The sequence below is a fragment of the Elephas maximus genome, chromosome 1, assembly GCF_024166365.1.
Source record: "Elephas maximus indicus isolate mEleMax1 chromosome 1, mEleMax1 primary haplotype, whole genome shotgun sequence".
Lineage (NCBI taxonomy): Eukaryota > Metazoa > Chordata > Mammalia > Proboscidea > Elephantidae > Elephas > Elephas maximus.
The window spans coordinates 123662791-123681234 of NC_064819.1; positions in this window are offsets into that span (position 1 = coordinate 123662791).

Sequence of the window (18444 nt, forward strand, 5' to 3'; positions counted from 1 at the left end):
AGAAGAGAGCTCAGCCTTTAAAGAATGCAAAGGTCAACAAAGCAAAATTTGCTCTATTTATGGTATGGGTGTGATATTTGGACCTCTTAGCAGCAACATTCTTTTGGCTTTAGGAAACAGTTCTTCAGCACACCTGTTGTTTTATTTCACATCAAATGGTGTTCAGTTAAAGAGGTTTGGAAACAGAGACCTTTGCAGGCCTTTATGCCAAGCTTATCACAATTCCACGACACTTGGCCAATAATGCAATGAGAATGGATGACACCAGCATGCCAGTGCCCTTGGTGTGTGGTAAATTGAAGGGTTGTAATTGTATGTGAAACAGACAGAAGAAATGCTTCAAGGACACACTGGCACCTACCTTAAAGTAGCTGAACAGACCTGCAGAGAGGCAGGGATCCATAGCAATAAGCTTTGCATCTTGCCAGGGATCAAATTAGAAAAGTGAAGAGGTTAGTTATTTGTAGACTGTGAGATTGATGTGATTCACATGCCATTTCAACTGTGGATGTCCGAGCTGCTTGGAAGGAGTAATTGGCCATCTGCAATTATTGATTGTGTCCTCTGTGTTTGACATTATGAATACAGTGAAGGGACAAAAAGGAGAAGTATAAAACTAGATCCTTCCACCAAAGAATATATCATCTCATATGGGAAACACATTTATGTGTATGAAATAGAAACCAACATTAGCAGGGAGTAAGTTAAAGGTCTCAAAAGAGTAACAGACGGAAAGGACTCCAGAGGAGGAGATGTTACTTCAGTCTAGTCTAGTGGAGTCAAGATAGCTTTAAGGAGAAGGTAGAATTACTAGTAACTTGGAGTGTCAACTCCTTTTGGTTATGTGTTGTATTCACAATCTTGTAAACACAGAAGCTTATGCCCCAGGGTAAGGTCTGGATGGAAAAAGAAGACAGAATTTAGAAGGTCAGTAAGTAAAACCCTTTTCTTGCCCTTCCCAGTTTGAACATATTGAGAGAAGGACAAAAGAATCAGATATTTAGGGAGAATATCAGCTTTATTATTGAAGAAAGCTCAGTTGTAGGACATGACTAATTTGTGGCTGTACATTTTTTTTTTTAATACTGTACTGATGACGTAGGCAGACTTAGATGCCCCATCACTGGGAAAGCTGGATGTGGTACAATGAATCGCTTTTATACCGCCTTTCTTGCCCTTGCTTTGTAACTCCCAAACACCCAGAGAGGCTCATCTCAGCCAACCATAGGCATGAAGAAACAGATTGGGACAGAGCAGCTAGGAATGAGAGCCCAGGAGGTGCTCCACCATGCTGGCTTAGTGCTTTCACCCAAATTCATCAATCAGAAAAGTCTTTCCTCCTCCTTAAAAATATATGCTCTGCCTAATCCATCCAACTAATATCATTCACCAGAAAGCATTCTATTTTTAATTGACTCTTTAGGTTGATATCTGTGCAACCAACCAACCAATCAAAAACACGTACCACCACCACCAAGAACACCATTATTTATCTTTCTTTAAATCTGTACTTTTTTTTTTTGTGATGTCAGTGGGCATACATACTGAACATAGTTTTTCTACATATAAAATATATATAGTTTCTATATGTAAAACTTCTCTATGACTAGTTTTTCATGTTTCATATAGTAACTGTAAACATAAAACTTTAGGATAAAGATTGCGTTACTTAAAAATTGTGACCTCGCGATATAGAGGATCACTGGAGATCTCTCCTTTTCCATCAGCCTCATTGAGATCTGTTAAAGAAATCCTGGAGGATAAGACAAGAGAAGACTCAGGAGAAGCAAGAAAACTACACTGTTTGGAGGCCTGTCATGTAGAGGCAGATGAGTCTTGCTCTGTATGACCTCACTGCATGTAACTAAGAGCCAAGACTAGAAGCCATATTTACCTACACATAAGGGAATTTTTTCCAACAACAGGAACTACTTAAATATTGAAGAGGGCTGTCTTGAGAGATTGTGAATTTTCTATTGCTAGAAATTTACAAACAAAATGATAGGGATGTTTTTGAGGTTATTTTAAGCATCAGATGGCTGGATGAAATAGCTCAGAAGCTCCTAAATGCCTGTTTTAAAGCTAATGGCTAGCTAGCTATGTTAGATTAACCCGGGGAGTATGAAAACATAAAGATTTCTGGCTTGAGATTCTCATTTAGTGAGCTACAGGAGGGCCCTGTAACCTAGATCAGAGTTTCCCAATGGTGTTGCTTAGTGTGATATGAATGGGCTGTGTTAGAAGTTCTCAAGACCACCCTCAGGCTTAGTGATTCTCTAGAAGGACTCTGAAAAGCTGTTAGACTCATGGCTATTATTTATTACAGTGAAAGGATATAAATTAAAATCAGCAAAGGGACAAGGCACATAGGGCAAAGTCCAGGAGAAATAAGGCTTCTAGGTATCCTCACCCCGTGGAGTTACATGGGGATGTACTTAATTCTCCCAGCAATGATGTGTGACAACGAGTATTGCTGACAAGGGAAATTTACCTAGGGCTTGATGTACAGAATTTTTATTGAGGGTCAGTTACTTAGGCAGGTAGCACCCACCTGACTGACCTTAATACTCAGTCTCTAGTCCCCGAGAGGTCAAGCTCATAGAGTGTGGCCCAGGCCCTCAGGAATACAAAAACAATCTTCTCGGACAGGATATTCTAAGGGCTCAGAGACTACCACCCAAGAGTCGGTCAAGAGCCAATCTTTTCTTTGGATGTGCAGGGTTTGAGCAAACCAAGTCTGCTGAGTTAACCATTTGCTACATAAGGCTACAGGTATGCCTCAAGATATTGATCCCTTCAGCCCTGAGGAAGCCAGGGCTGTGATCTGCCTCTTTGGACCTCCTCAGGGCCTGATGTAAGCACTGATAGACATTTAACTAATATTCCAGGTAATTCTGACAAACAGTAAGTCATGGGACCTTTTGGGACTAGGTGATTTTTAAGGATTTCTAAATCTTTGGCTCAATGGTTCTTAGAGCTGTATTTGCAGATAGCAAATTGCCTTTTTCTTTCTCTGGAGACTTATTTGATTAAGTTTGGTTTCTGGCCAAAGATACTGCATTTTGGAGAAGTACTTTCAACAAGGGAAGTTTGTTGGCTCCACAGGGATGAGGAATAGATATGAGAAAGTTTCCCAACTGCATTCCCAGAGGAGGAGCTTCTGGGGTACACTCAGTTTAAACAAACAACAAGAATCAAACGTGTTGCCATCGAGTGTATTCCAACTCACAGCAACCCTATAGGACAGAGTAGAAATGGTCCATAGGGCTTCCAAGGAGCGGCTGGTGGATTACGAACTGCCGACTTTTTGGTTAGCAGCCAAACACTTAACTACTACATCACCAAGGCACCACACTCAGCCACACTCAGTTTAGAGGGTAGTTATGTTAAGAGGGAATGGGCATAGGTATGGTTCTCTGACAGGCTTTTACAAAGGACCTAGGACTAAGGACTACTTGTCATCAAAAGATGATTTCATGAAGACATGAGTAACAGATTGTTGAACAATGGAGGTTTAAATTTTTTGACATTTCTATTTTGTGGGGACTGTTGCATGTTACGTGTCTCCCTAGGTTCCAGTTATCTTACTTACTAAATGGGATTAAGTAAAATAAAACTATCTGTGTTTATGGAGCCCTTTTGGCACAGCGGTTGAGAGCTTGGCTGCTCACCAAAATTTTGGCAGTTCAAATCCCGCAGCTGCTCCTTGGAAACCCTATGGGGCAGTTCTCCGAGGTCCTATAGGGCTGCTATGAGTCAGAATCGACTAGACAGCAATGGCGTACTGTATGATTATAGTGCTAAATACATTTAAAAAAGATTTTTAAATAAATTTGTAGATATAAATACTGAATAATTACCAGATTAAGATTCTGTCATTCTTAAAATTAGTTTTTAGCAGATCTGCCCACATAGGTTAAATATGGTCTAGAAATAAATTGATTTACATTTTGGTGTCAACTTTCTTCTTTGTAATTTGCTACCAGGACACAGACGGGCTCTCTCTTATTTTGTTTCCTATACATTATTTTAAGAAGCCCTGGTAACGTAAAGGTAGATACTTAGCTGCTAACCAAAAGGTCGACGGTTCGAACCCATCGTCTGCTCAATGGGAGAAAGATGTAGCAGTCTGTTTCCATAAAGATTAAAAAAACAAAAAATTTTTTTTTTTTTTTTTAAAGATTACAGCCTAGGAAATCCCATGGGGCAGTTCTACTCTGTCTTATTGGGTTGCTAGGAGTCAAAATGGACTCAGTGGCACCCAGTAGCAACAATACATTGTTGTGCTCTTCCTTGCCTTCTAAAATGTCTCATTCTGTGCTCTATGTCTCTTCTCTAATTCTTTCTCATTCTTTTTCTTTGGAACTTCTACTTTTGCCTGCCCCTTAAATATAGTTGTACCCCCAAGGTTTATTCTTAGTGCAGTACCCTTTCTTTTAAACTCATTCCTTTAGAAATATAACTAAATAATAAATGTTTATTAAGTGCCTACTATGGGTATGTGCCAGACAGTGTGCTAGGCACTGAGGACAAGGAGGTAAAAAGCAAAGACCCTGGTCTCAGCCTTTTTAGCCTCTCAAAATCTTGACCATCACTTATATTCAGTTCCTCTCATTTGAAGTCCCAACTTTAAATCATACACTGACCATTTCCGCTTACAAGTCCTATAGGCACTGCAGACCAAAAATAGAAAACTATTGAACTCATTATCTCTCCCTATAAAATTACTCTTTGCTCCATGTTCTCTTTCTCTATTGAATAGCATTATCTCAAGCTTCCGTATTAGTAGCATTGATCTCTCAATCTACTCGGGTACCAATCCTGTTTATTCTGCCTCGACTATGGGTCTCACATCCATTTCTTTCTCTCTGTTTCTACTATCTCAGTGAAGGTCCTCACCTACATAGGTACAGCAGCTTCTTAACTGTGTCCAGGACCTAATACCTTTTGTTGACCCCTGGGCTTGGGATGCCCTTTTCTCCATCTTTTCTCGGTGAACTTCAACCTTCAAGATTTAGTTTAAATCTGTGAAGCTGTTTGTACGTTTTCCAGGTAGAAGGTTTCTCTACCAGTTCTTCGTTCATATTTATCTTATAGCACTTTTCACATTGCATTTTGTATTCCCAGGAATTTGTTCAGTGCTAGCACAGAATAGATGATCAATTATTTTTCTTTTCTTTTTTGTTGGGTTGGGGTGGAGACCTTCTGAATAAGCAAAACGAAATTTGCCACACTTCTTTACCTAAGGCTCTGTCTCTATGTCATCCTTGAAACACCTATTTCAACCTTAACAAAAGATTGGATTGTTGAACAGTGAATATATTTAATTGATTCAAATGCAATTGTGAAGAGTAAGTTTGACTTACTGGGTTTATATTTACCTGAAATTTACACCTTAGTAGAAAAAGGTAATTCATTTTTAAAAAATATCTCTATGCTTTTATTTATTAAAATATTTTCTGATAGAGGAATCACACTTGGAATGTTAAGATAGTCCAGTTTGCCTCACATTTTCAGCACATGGGTGGAAGGAACTGAAAGCATACTGAGATTTTGCAGGGTGTAATTGCTTTGGATTCTGTGCCTAGATTGTTCTTAACATTATGCTTTACACTTTAATGAAGAAAATGCTGAACAGTGCTGATTTATGTGCCTTCCTTCATAGGCCATTGGGAATATAAATGATGGGAAGGCATAGAGTTAATTCTATTTATTCTACTTATATATTCATTCACAAGCTGGTTATGTAACCTATTATCACCATTTTCCATGGTAGGATTATTGAGTCCAGTTATTATGTGGAGCTAGGGATTTTCCTTTAAACTCTAGGTATTCTAGGGTGATGCGTGGGTAAGTTTATTATTGCTGCAGTGTGCTCCACGAGTACATTCCTAGTAATCTGATTGTCTCCACAGGGTGGATTTTATAGATACACTTCAACTCATTTACAGCTCAGGATGACATGAGAGCTGGGGGACAATAAAGGTTTAGTAATGCTATTAGTGTGTTAGTCTGCACGTGGGTAATTTTCCAGATTCTTCTTGGATTTAATATTATTTCCAGCGGATTTTTCTTTTGCCGTGAGTTTAATCTTAGATTGTTAAAAAGCAAAGCAAAAGAAGACTTAGGATTCTCTTTGACTAAACATTTTAACCCTCAGGATATAATTAAAAAAAAAACTGCCATAAAAATTGAGGAAAATGTGAAAATAACTCTAAACATTAACTATTTTTAGTGAATTGGATGGTGCAGAGGGATCCTTCCAAAATGGTACTCGTAAAACTAAACGAGTTGCAAATATCTTTTGCCCCAATCAATTGTATGTACTGTATTATGACACTTCAGCTACTACCCATTCAGTGTTGCATAATTTGTGAGACAAATTGAACTTGTATCTGTGGCTATCAGAGGAATCACCCACCCTCCAGCAACTTGCAGCTGTTTGTGGTTCCCTGGACACACTAGGTGGTTTTATTCCTTTTTTGGTTTTACTGACATAGTCTTATCTCTGGGAGTCTACATGACTCCTGCTCAGTCCTTACGACTCATATCAGGTGTCCTGACTCCAGGATGTTCCCTGTGATCCTCAGGCTGGGTTAGGTGCCTCTGTATTGCATATCTCTATCACTGTATTTTTCATACTGTTTTTTAATGAAGGAGCCCTGGTGGCACAGTGGTTAAGCGTTCATCCACTAACCAAAAGGTTGGCAGCTTGAATCTACCAGCTGCTCCTTGGAAACCCTATGGGGCAGTTCTACTCTGTCCACCTATATGGTCACTGTGAGTCAGAAACAACTGGATGGCAATGGGTTTGGGTTTTGGTGGTGCAGTTCTTAATTGCTCTGCTATTAACTGAAAAATTGGCGGTTTGAACCCACCAGTTGCTCCATGGGAGAAAGATGTGACATCCTGCTTCAGTAAAGTTTACAGCCTTAGAAACCCTAAGGAGCAGTTTTACTCTGTCCTATAGGGTCACAATGATTTGGAATTGACTCTATGGCAATGGATTTTTATAACCATCTGTTCGTGTAACAGTCTGTATCATTTGACTATGGGCACCTTGAGACCAGAGCTGTTCTGTACTCATCTGTGCCTTTTGCTGTGACTTCAACATAGCAGTCGATACTGTACAAGTGTTTGTACCATGAATAAATGAAGCCACCACTCAGGGACTAGAATTTTCATTGTTGTGCAGCTCCACTGAAAACTCTTATTTTGAAAAACTGAATTAAATATAATATCACCTAAATTTTATGGACATGTCTGAATCACTGCATTAAACTACTGTGTTTAATTTAGCTCTAAAATAAAAGCCATACCTCTTGTCCTCTAGTTATTTAAAGGGTATATTTTTAAAATGGAAAGTGAGGGTGAATTAAAAAGCGTAGAGAAAGTCCCAAGTGTAAATTGCTTCCCAATATAATCTCTTGAGTTCATATTTAATAAAGATAAGTTACTCAATCAACAATTGCTCCATGTGCGAGAGTATTTGTACATAAATCACTTAGTTTGGCTTGGATCTAACATTGATAGGACACAATTGATCTTTAAAAGTTTTATGAAGAATCACAGACTGTGAAATTAAAGGCAGCCGTATTGTCTAACTTTGTCTTTCCATCAAGCAGAAACCTGTTTTCTTGGTAGTGGAATCGTGTTTTATATGTATTATTGACCAGTCCATCAATTAACATCATGTTACCTTCTAGTTTATATCAGGAAAACCTATCTGCGTTTTCTAACCTGATAAACTGCTAGCTAGGGTTTGTTCGTTTTTTTTTTTTAACCCCCCCCAAATGTAAAATAGGCATTAAAGCAGTGCATTGTGTTCTGGTTCATGATTTGGTAAACCAGTTTGTCATTTAACCTTATATATTACACGGTCTTGTTATGTGCGGTAAGAGTTGGAAAATATCCAATAAGCCAATTTTATTCTACTTTTATCAATCTATAATAAGCTGTACCTTGAAATTTTACTTTCTAACTACTCATAAATATTGTTACTATCTCTGAACCTTGGAAAAGAGAATAATTAACTGGATAGTACACAATAGTTAAAGCTTGTAATTGAAGTCCTTGAGAAGTATCATGTCTTTATGTCTTTGTCTCCTCCAACAAATTTCATTGCTACTATAACATATTATCACAAATTTAGTGGCTTTAAATGACACAGATTTATGAGTTTACGGCTCTGGAGGTCAGAAGTCAGAAATGGGTTTCACTGGGCTAAAATCAGAGGGTCGGCAGGATTACATTCCTTCTGGAAGCTCTAGGGGAACATCTGTTTCCATACCTTTCCAGTTTCTAGGGGTCACGTGCATTCCTTGACTTGTGGCCCATTCCTCCATCTTCAAAGCCAGGAATGAAATCATTCTGATCTCTGCTTCAATGACATTGGGTCCACTTCAAGATAATTGAACCTAAACCAAGATAATCTCCCCATCTCAAGTTTCTTAAGTTAATCACATCTGCAAAAATCCCCTTTGCCATGTGTGTTGGGAGTCCTCAAGACCACCCCGTAGGTTTGATGATTCACTAGAAGGACACACAAAACTCAGCATATAGTCATACCCAAGCTATGATTTATTATGGCAAAAAGATACAAAGCAAAATCAACAAAGGCAAAAGATGCGTGGAGCAAATCTGGGGGAAACCAAGGGTCTTCTCCCTGTGAAGTTATACAGGATGCACTTAACTCCCTCAGCAACTGGCTGTGACAATAGGTGTAAAGTGTTACCAACCAGGGAAGCTGATTAGAGACTCATTATCCAGGTTTTTATTGGGGGCTAGTTTTTTAGTCACATAGACAGTCTCTTTCTACTACATAGACCAAAATTCCGAAGTCCCAGAAGGAAAGCAGGTATTCACCATAAACCACATTGTTTGTTAAAACAATTTAGGACAATGAGCCATTATTACCAGTTAACGATGGAAACCCTCCAGAAATCTAAGTTCCCTTACGTCAGCCAAGGGCCAACCTTGTAAGCAATGGCAGTTTAGGTCTGCTATGTTATCTCTTTTCAGCACACTATGTAAAGTAACATATTTGCAGCCTCAAGAAATTGCAACATAACATCTTTGGGGAGGGGTTATTATCTGCCTAAAGCATCCTTATTTTACTTAGTTTTTTTATTTACAGCTCTAGCCCATTGCTTTGCATTTAGTGAGTGCACAGGAAATACTCCTTCTTAATTCACTGACCTATGGACCATGATTTGGCACATTCCCTGTGGTCCTATCTTAGTAAATGGCATTACTGTCTACCCAGTTGCCAGAATAGAAAATCTAGGAAAGATTTTTGAACACTCCTTATTTCTTGTCATCCATCCACATATAATCAATCATCAAGTCCTGTTGATTCTACTCTCTGTTTCTTGATTTCATCCCATCCCCTTCAGGCCGACTACCACCATGGTAGTCTGGGCCATTATCACTTCTTGACTGTCTTAAACTATAACCTCTGGACAGCCTCAAGCTTCCAGTTTTGCTTTTTTTCAATCTATTCTCCCATTAGACCAAGTGTGTTCTTTCAGAAACTGACCTAGTTAAAACAGCTTAGTAGACCCTGTCTACTTCTCCAGTCTCAGTTTTTTACCTCTTTAGGAGCCCTGCTGGTGCAGTGGTTAAATGCTTGGCTGATAACTGCAAAGTTGGCATTTGGAACTCACCAGCCTCTCAGAGAAAGATGGGGTAGTCTGCTTCCGTGAAGATTAGAGCCTTGGAAACCTTACGGGATTACTCTGCATAGGTTGCTATGAGTTGAGATTGACTTGATAGCAATGGCTTGGTTTTTGGTACCTCTTACATGCTGTATAGTTTCTATTCACACTCAGTTTCTCTTGGTTCCTCAAAGAAAAAAATGCTCCCTATTAATATCCAGGCCTTACATGAGTTTTTCCCTTTGTACCAAACATTTTCTCCCTCCTTTGCAAAGTTAATTCTGACTAACCGTTCACTCCCCCATGTGTCTGTCAGTTTGTCGTACTGTGGGGGTTTGCATTTTGCTGTGATGCTGGAACCTATGCCACTGGTATTCAAACACCAGCAGGGTCGCCCATGGCAGACAGGTTTCAACTGAGCATCCAGACTAGGAAGAAAGATCTGGCTGTCTACTTCTGAAAAGAATTAGCCAGTGAAAACATTATGAATAGCAGCGGAACATTATCTGATATAGTGCTGGAAGATGAGCCCCTCAGGTTGGAAGGTACTCAAAAGATGACTCTGGAAGAGCTGCCTCCTCAAAGTAGAGTCAACCTTAATGACATACATGGAGTCAAGCTTTCCGGACCTTCATGTGCTGATGTGGCACAACTCAAAATGAGAAGAAACAGGTGCAAACGTTCATTAATAATCAGAACATGAAAAGTATGGAACATGAATCTAGGAAAATTGGAAATCGTCAAAAATGAAATGGAACACATAAACATTGATATCCTAGGCATTAGTAGCTGAAATGGACTGGATTTGGCCATTTTGAGTTCGACAATCATATGGTCTACTATGCTGGGAATGACAGCTTGAAAAGAAATGGCGTTGTGTTCATCATCAAAAAGAACATTTCCAGATCTATCCTGAAGCACAACACTGTCAGTGATAGGATAATATCCATATACCTGCAAGGAAGACCAGTTAATATGGCTATTATTCAAATTTACTTACCAACCACTAGGGCCAAAGATGAAGAAAGTGAAGATTTTTTACCAACTTCTGCAGTCTGAAATTGATTGAAGATGCAATCAGGATGCATTGATAATTACTGGTGATTGGAATGTGAAAGTTGGAAACTAAGAACAAGGATCAGGAGTTGGAAAATATAGCTTTGATGATAGAAACAATGTGGGAGATCACATGTTGGAATTTTGTGAAACCAATGACTTCTTCACTGCAAACATGTTTTTTCACCAACATAAATGATTATTGTACACATGGACATTGCCGGTTGGAATACACAGGAATCAAATGAACTACATCTGTGGAAAAGCTCAATATCATTAGTCAGAATAGGGCCAGGGGCCAATGTGGTACAGACCATCAACTACTCATATGTAAGTTCAAGTTGAAGCTGAAGAAAATCAGAACAAGCCCACCAAAGCCAAAGTACGACCTTCAGTATATACCACCTGAATTTAGAGACCCTCTCAAAAACAGATTTGACACCTTGAATATTAATGAACAAAGACCAGATGAGTTGTGGAATGACATCAAGGACATCATACATGAAGAAAGCAAGAGGTCATTAAAAAGACAGGAATGAAAGAAAAGATCAAAATGGATGTCAGAAGAGACCTGAAACTTGCTCTTAAATGTCAAGTAGCTTAAGTGAAAGGAAGAAATGATGAAATCAAAGAGATGAATAGCAGATTTCAAAGGACAGCTTAAGAAGACAAAGTATTATAAAGACATGTGCAAAGTCCTGAAGATAGAAAACCAAAAGGGAAGAACATGTCTGGCATTTCTCAAGCTGAAAGAACTGAAGAAAAAATTCAAGCCTTGAGTTGCAATAGTGAAGGATTCTATGGGGAAAATATTAAATGGTGCAGGAAGCATCAAAAGAAGATGGAAGGAATACATCGAGTTACTACACCAAAAAGAATTGGTGGACGTTCAACCACTTCAGGAGGTAGCATATAATCTGGAACTGATGGTACTGAAGGAAAAGATCCAAGCTGCACTGAAGGCCTCGGTGAAAAACAAGGCTCCAGGAATTGATGGAACACCAATTGAGATGTCTCAACAAACAGATGCAGCACTGGTTGTGCTCACTCCTCTGTGTTGCATCAGGGTTGTATCTTCACCATACCTATTTAATCTGTACACTAAGCAAATAATCTGAGAAGCTGGACTATATGAAGAAGAACAGGGCATCAGGATTGGAGGAAGACTCATTAACAACTTTCATTATGCAGATGACACAACCTTGCTTGCTGAAAGTGAAGAGGACTGGAAGCACTTACTGATGAAGATCAAAGACCACAGCCTTCAGTATGGATTACACCTCAACCTAAAGAAAACAAAAATCCTCACAACTGGATCGATAAGCATCATCATGATAAATGGAGAAAAGATTGAAGTTTACAGGGATTTCATTTTCCTTGGATTCACAATCAACACCCAGGAAAGCAGCAGTCAAGAAATCAAAAGACACATTGCATTGGGCAAATCTGCTGCAAAAGACCTCTTTAAAGTGATGAAAAGCAAAGATGTCACCTTGAAGACTAAGGTGCACCTGACACAAGCCATGGTGTTTTCAGTTGCCCCATATGCACACGAAAGCTGGATGGTGAATAAGGAAGATCCAAGAAGAACTGATGCATTCGAATTGTGGTATTGATGAAGAATATTGAATATACTGTAGACTGCCAAAAGAATGAACAAATCTGTCTTAGAAGAAGTACAACAAGAATGCTCTTTGGAAGCAAGGATGGCGAAACTACATCTCACATACTTTGGACATATCAGGAAAGATCGGTCCTTGGGGAAGGACATCATGCTTAGTAAAGTAGAGGGCCAATGAAAAGGAGGAAGACCCTCAACAAGATGGATTGACACTGTGGCTGCAACAATGGGTTCGAGCATAGCGACGATTATGAGGATGATGCAGGATTGGGCAGTGTTTCGTTCTGTTGTACGTAGGGTCACTATGCATCAGAATCGACTGTGGCACCTAACAACAACAACCCTTCACTTGGCTCTCAGTGTAAACATTTCTTCCTCAGGGAGATCTTTCCAGGCATCTAGACTAGAGTAGGCCCTTCTATTACCTGATTCTCTGTGCCTTGTACTTTTCCTGTCATTATACTCATCCCAAAAGTTATGTTTGTCTTCCCTGCTAGGTTAAAATCTCCATGATGGTAGTAACTGTCTTATTTGTTCACTGTTACACCTCTAATATCTAGCACATGGAATATGGCATCCTAGGTTTTCAATAACTATTTTGTAAATGAGTGAATGAATTAATGCTGAAAGCTTTTAAGGATGATTGCACAGCTGCTTTGGAAAACAGCCTGGCAGTTCCTCAATTGTTAAGCATATATTTGCCATGTGATCCACCAATTCCACTGCTTGGTATTTACAAGTGAAATAAACACATAAGTCCATACAAAAACTTGTACAGGAATGTTCATAACAGCCTTGTTTATAATAGTTAAAAAATGGAAAAAAATGCTCATCAAGTGATGAATGGATAAATAAAATGTTGTCTATCCATACAATGGAATATTATTTGGCAATAAAAAGGAATGAAGTACTGATACCTGCTACAACATGGATGAACCTCAAAAACATGCTAAGTGAAAGAAACCAGTCACACACACACAAAAAAAACGGATGATTCTGTTTATGTGAAATGTCCAGAATAGACAAATCTATATAGATTTATGTATTAGAGTGTTTAATTTATATAGATTTTAAAAGTTTGTATAGTTATAATACAAATGTTATTATATATATAACCATAATTTATAGATTAATGTCTGCCTAGAGCTGGGGAGGTGGGGAGGGAATGGAAAGTGGCTACCTGTAGGTAGAGGGGTTCTTTTTTTAGGGGATGAAAATATCTACAGTTCATTGTGTTGATGATTGTGCAATTCTGTAAATAACTAAAACCATTGAATTATATACTTTAAATGGGTAAATTGTAAACTATGTGAATTATGTCTCAATAAACCTGTTATTAAAAAAAATGGGTGCAAACTTGCCAATGTATCACTCAACTTTGAAAGAGAGCTAATGGTGATTATGTCTAACCTAGACTAAGAAGAACGGAGAGTTCAAGAAAAGTTAGTTGAATGAGTGCATGGTCTATGACCTTCCTCAAGCAGCTACAGTCTGTATGACTGAAATGTCTTGGCCATCTAGTTCACCTCACAACCCAAACAATCACATGTGCACTTTCCTTGAGACAACCATTGTATTTTGGCAAGCAGTAGAAGGGCTTTATGTGCGTTTTGTCACATGAAATGTTAAAAAATAAGTGGACATAAGAGTTGAGATTTAATAGTACTTTTACTGATTCATTAAGAACACGCTTTTTTAAGAGAATCAGGCTTCTACCCTCCACCCCACCTCCCGCCCCTGCCACGGCTAGTGCATGGCACTGAAGAGTCAATGTCTGATGCAGGCTAAGGTGCCAGAGTTTTACTCACTATTGCTTTTGAACCATCAGTGCAATATCAGCTCAGTAAAAGGGAAATTAGCTTTTTCTTAGTATTTGAAAATAGTTTTGACGTGATGGTCCCTTTAAAAGGGTTTCCAAGGTTCTCAGGGAATCTGAAGACCACGTGTTGAGAACTGCTGCCCTAAGAGATATAGAATCACATGAGCCTGGATATAGGATCCAGAATGTGTTTACAGACTCCCTGGTCTTAGGTTGTGCCCCAATGGTTGTTACTTCTTGGGTTGATGGTCATCTCAATCAAGTTGAAAATAACTCAGTCAGATTTCTCCTTAATGTGGTGCATATTTTAATTAAGCAGGGGGCATTGCTAATTTTTAAGTAATTAGCATTTTCTTGTCATTGTCGGAGGATACATTAACAGCAATCATTTCAACCTTATGTTATCTTGGTTCTTCATATTTTTTCCTCTTCTCTGCTCCCTTATCTAGAATAGTGAGATAAAGGACCTAAGGAGGTTTAGATGGAGACAGGGCCTCTGTGATAAGTAATCTTTCTGGTCTAAGGAGTTCACAAAACTCTGCTCTCAGTATCTTTTCTGAGAATCTTTCTGACTGATTTATGGTAATAGATTGGAGATGGATTGAAACATATTCTGACTGCCCTACATCTGGGAACTGAGAGGCCAGCCACCAAATTCTTGATCTGAGTTTAAAAAATGACACTCAGAGCTTAGTTGCTTGCATAGTTAGCCTCGGCACATGAATAATTCTTGCAGCAATGATATAAGGGACAAACTGCCAAACTGTTCTATAATTTACTCTTAGGCTTTTAGATTGAGCTACCATAATTTGTGACAACACTGAAGGAATATGTGCCAGGGGCAGGTTTGTTTTGCAATGTGTTAACAGCGTCTTTGTTTAGCTTTTTACTACACCTTTCTTCGGGGGAACACTGAAATACTTCTATGGATTGCAGAAGATTTTTCAGCGTGGCTGGGTGGCATTTAAAGAGCCTAATGAGAAAGATGACTTGGCTCCAAGTTGCAATGTCAAAAGACGTATCGCAGCTGCCCTCTCTCAGAAGGCCTGGAATGAGACTGATATTCTCAATTACTGCCCTGTATTGGGCCGACTATACTGTCTTCTCAGCATCCGCCTTCTCAAAGCAGTATTCGCGCCTTCTCTTCATCTGTGCAAGTGGGTGCTTTGGCATGAAGGAAGCTGCGCTTTATCTCCCTAATGCATCTTGCTGTCATTGGCACATTTGTTGTTTGTTGTTGGTGGTGCCAGGACTCAGCTGTTACATGGAAAGCTTTGATTGAGTGAATCAATTGTTGTTGTTTTTTCTTCTTCTTGAAATACCCATCAGATGTTATACCTCCCCTTTAAAAATGAAAGTTGCTTTTAAAATTTACTTTCAGGAATAAGAAAAATACGACACAATAAATGTATATCAGTTTCACAATTGATCATTTTGGATGAATCGTCAGGAGAAAAACAAGTCATGGCTTTTCACAGTGTTCATTTAGATGGGAACAAATTCTAGATATTCCAGAAATTTCACAATCTCACTTTTTGGAAATATAATTAAGAGTGTATTGATTTGGCCATAGTTTTTAAAACTTTTTAAAAAGACAGGAGGCACACACATACACATACACACACAGACAGAAGCAGAGAGAGAGAGACAGAGACAGAGACAGACTTACTTCATTATTTCAAGCTTTCTCCTGTCCCAGGAGAGCAGCAACTCTCAAAGAGGTGCTTTCTGGGAGTCTAGGAGATTGCTTTTCACTTGAATGTTATTTGAAATTTCCTGTAGAATATGGATCTGAAACCTTGGGGTTAGGGTTGAGGATCTGTGATCTAAAGATTTTTGACCCTGCTTCCTACAAAACCTAGCAAATTAATTTTGGTAGAACTCATTGCCACAGGGATATCTATCCAGCTGTCCAGCATCCAGATAAATTGAGTAAAAAATTCAGAAAGTTGGAAGTTACTTGTTTTTCTACAATCAAGTTAAACCATTTATGCTTGATAACGTTATTCACAGCACAAAACAACTTTAAGTTAAGAAAATATCATAAGAAAACTCCAACTGGGTAAAGTTTTTAGAATGGTATTTAAAATACAGCTGATCCTAATCTATGGTAGAAAACCAAGATGGGAGGGGGGAATGTGGTCGTGTCCTACCTACCTTTGTCTATGGTTAACATTTTATGAGGAAGCTTCCACAGCAGTCATGTTAACTGGGTGTGTTGAAAGCCAAAGCTTCTTGAGGTTGGTGGCTCCCCTTATCTTTAGTAAAAGCCCAAACTAGCAAGCAACTAGTTTTGCTAGTTATGTGAACTTGGACAGAGTTGCCTCTCTGTGCCTCAGTTTCCTCAACTTTAAGTGGGCATAATTATAATGCTATCTCATAGAGCTGGGTAAGGATTAAATGAGTAAATATACCAATACTCTAAAACAGTGCCTGACACAAAATAAGAACCATATAATTGTTAGTTGTTGTAATTGGGATGATGCTAAGTGTCCAAGAAAAAAGGATAAGGAGAGAAAAATAGAGGCAAGGGGGAAGAGAGAGAATCTTTCCCTTGACAAGAAAGGGGAGAGAGGTTGTGAGTCACACACAGCTGGTGTGTTTCCTGGCACTCCTCTGTGGAAACTCACTCTCTGAGTTGGGAAAGTCCTCATAGAAGAAGATTTCATGGTTTACCTAGGTAGCCTTCACTTTGGTCACAGGTGCTCCCAGCCTCGCCCAACCCCTCCATGTCCCAGTTGTGGCCTGGAATCAGCAGAGCCTGGGACATGAAGAAGGGATGTTCTCAGCCAGGACTATGAGAATCTCAGCAGTGATTAGTGAAGACTGATGAGCCAGGACTGAGGGGCAGGGATCTTCCCTCCCCTTTGGTGCTGTAAGACTCACAACCCCTATGCATTTTTAAGAGAGAGAAAACTCAGTAGGCTGAGTATTTGGAGCTGGATTTAGGTTTATTTAAATAAAATGAAGAAATGCAATATTTTCTGTACACACACACACACACACACACACTCATTGCTGTTGAGTTGATTCGGACTCATAGTGACCCTTTAGGACAGAGTAGAACTGCCACATAGGGTTTCCAAAGAGCTGCTGGTGGATTCAAGCTGCCAACTTTTTAGTTAACAGCCAAGTGCTTAACCACTAAGCCACCAGGGCTCCTTTGTTGACAGGGACAGTTTAAAAATATAATTCTACACTGTGCCTGGAATATCCCTTTCTGTACACAGGGAGTGTTTATATATATAGACATGCTGTCCAGGGCCCCAAGGATAGTTGTTCTCGTTCAGTATGCTGGGGCCCAGAGGTGTACCACATGCCTTCACCAAATTACTTGACACAAAAGTATAACATTTTTGTCTTTGCTGTAACTGAATACTGTCACTCAGAACACTGTGAGATGTAATGTGGATGAGTTTAGTTAATATGAAACTGACATTAAAGAAAGAGCATGTGCTTATTGGAACATGTGGGAACCTTGCACTATGAAGATATACGAGGATAAGGTCAGGGAAGGAGATAAATATACAAACAGCCACATGGTGCAGAAAGGCTACAGAGGAAACAGCTCTATGCAAACAGCCACACGGTGCAGAAAGGGTACAGGGGAATGAACAATGCTTTAAATGTGGGAACTTTTATGGAAGCTGTGAGATGTTGTTATATTATAACAGTGATTGCGACATTATTGTTGGCGACTTTGGTGGTGATTTTGGTATTTAATCCCTTGAAGTATGCTGCCAAAATTCTAATATTTAAGTATCTAATATTTCTGGCAAATATAGAAAGGTTGAGAGCTACTGCTGGGAATAATTGTATCCTAAAAAAAATAACAGTGTAAGGCACTCCAATGGTAGGTTCTTGATTCTTTCAACATCATCTTGTTGGGCTAAAAAGAGGTATCTCAACTGGATTACCTGAATGCCTCTTGTCTATTGCCAAGTGGTCAAACAGACCCCAGGCAGCAAGGACTACTAGAGCTGCTGGTTCGACTTGCCACACTTCCAGCCCAAACGGATTTAGACAGTTTGTGCATAAACTGAATGTTTACGTAAGTTCGGCTTGCCCCCCAAGCCCCCTACTGGCAATACAGACATGGGTCCAGGCTAATCTTGTGCATGCAAGGGTAGGTATCATAGCTAAAGAACGCTGAGCTAGGGAAAGCCTCAAGCTTATAAGGGGCTACTGGCAAATCTGCCCAATCTTTGCCCCAAGAAAGACATTATCTTTATTACCTTGGAAGGTAATCAAATCTCCTCTGGGGAAAGGAGGGAGGCTTTATTAAGGGAGAT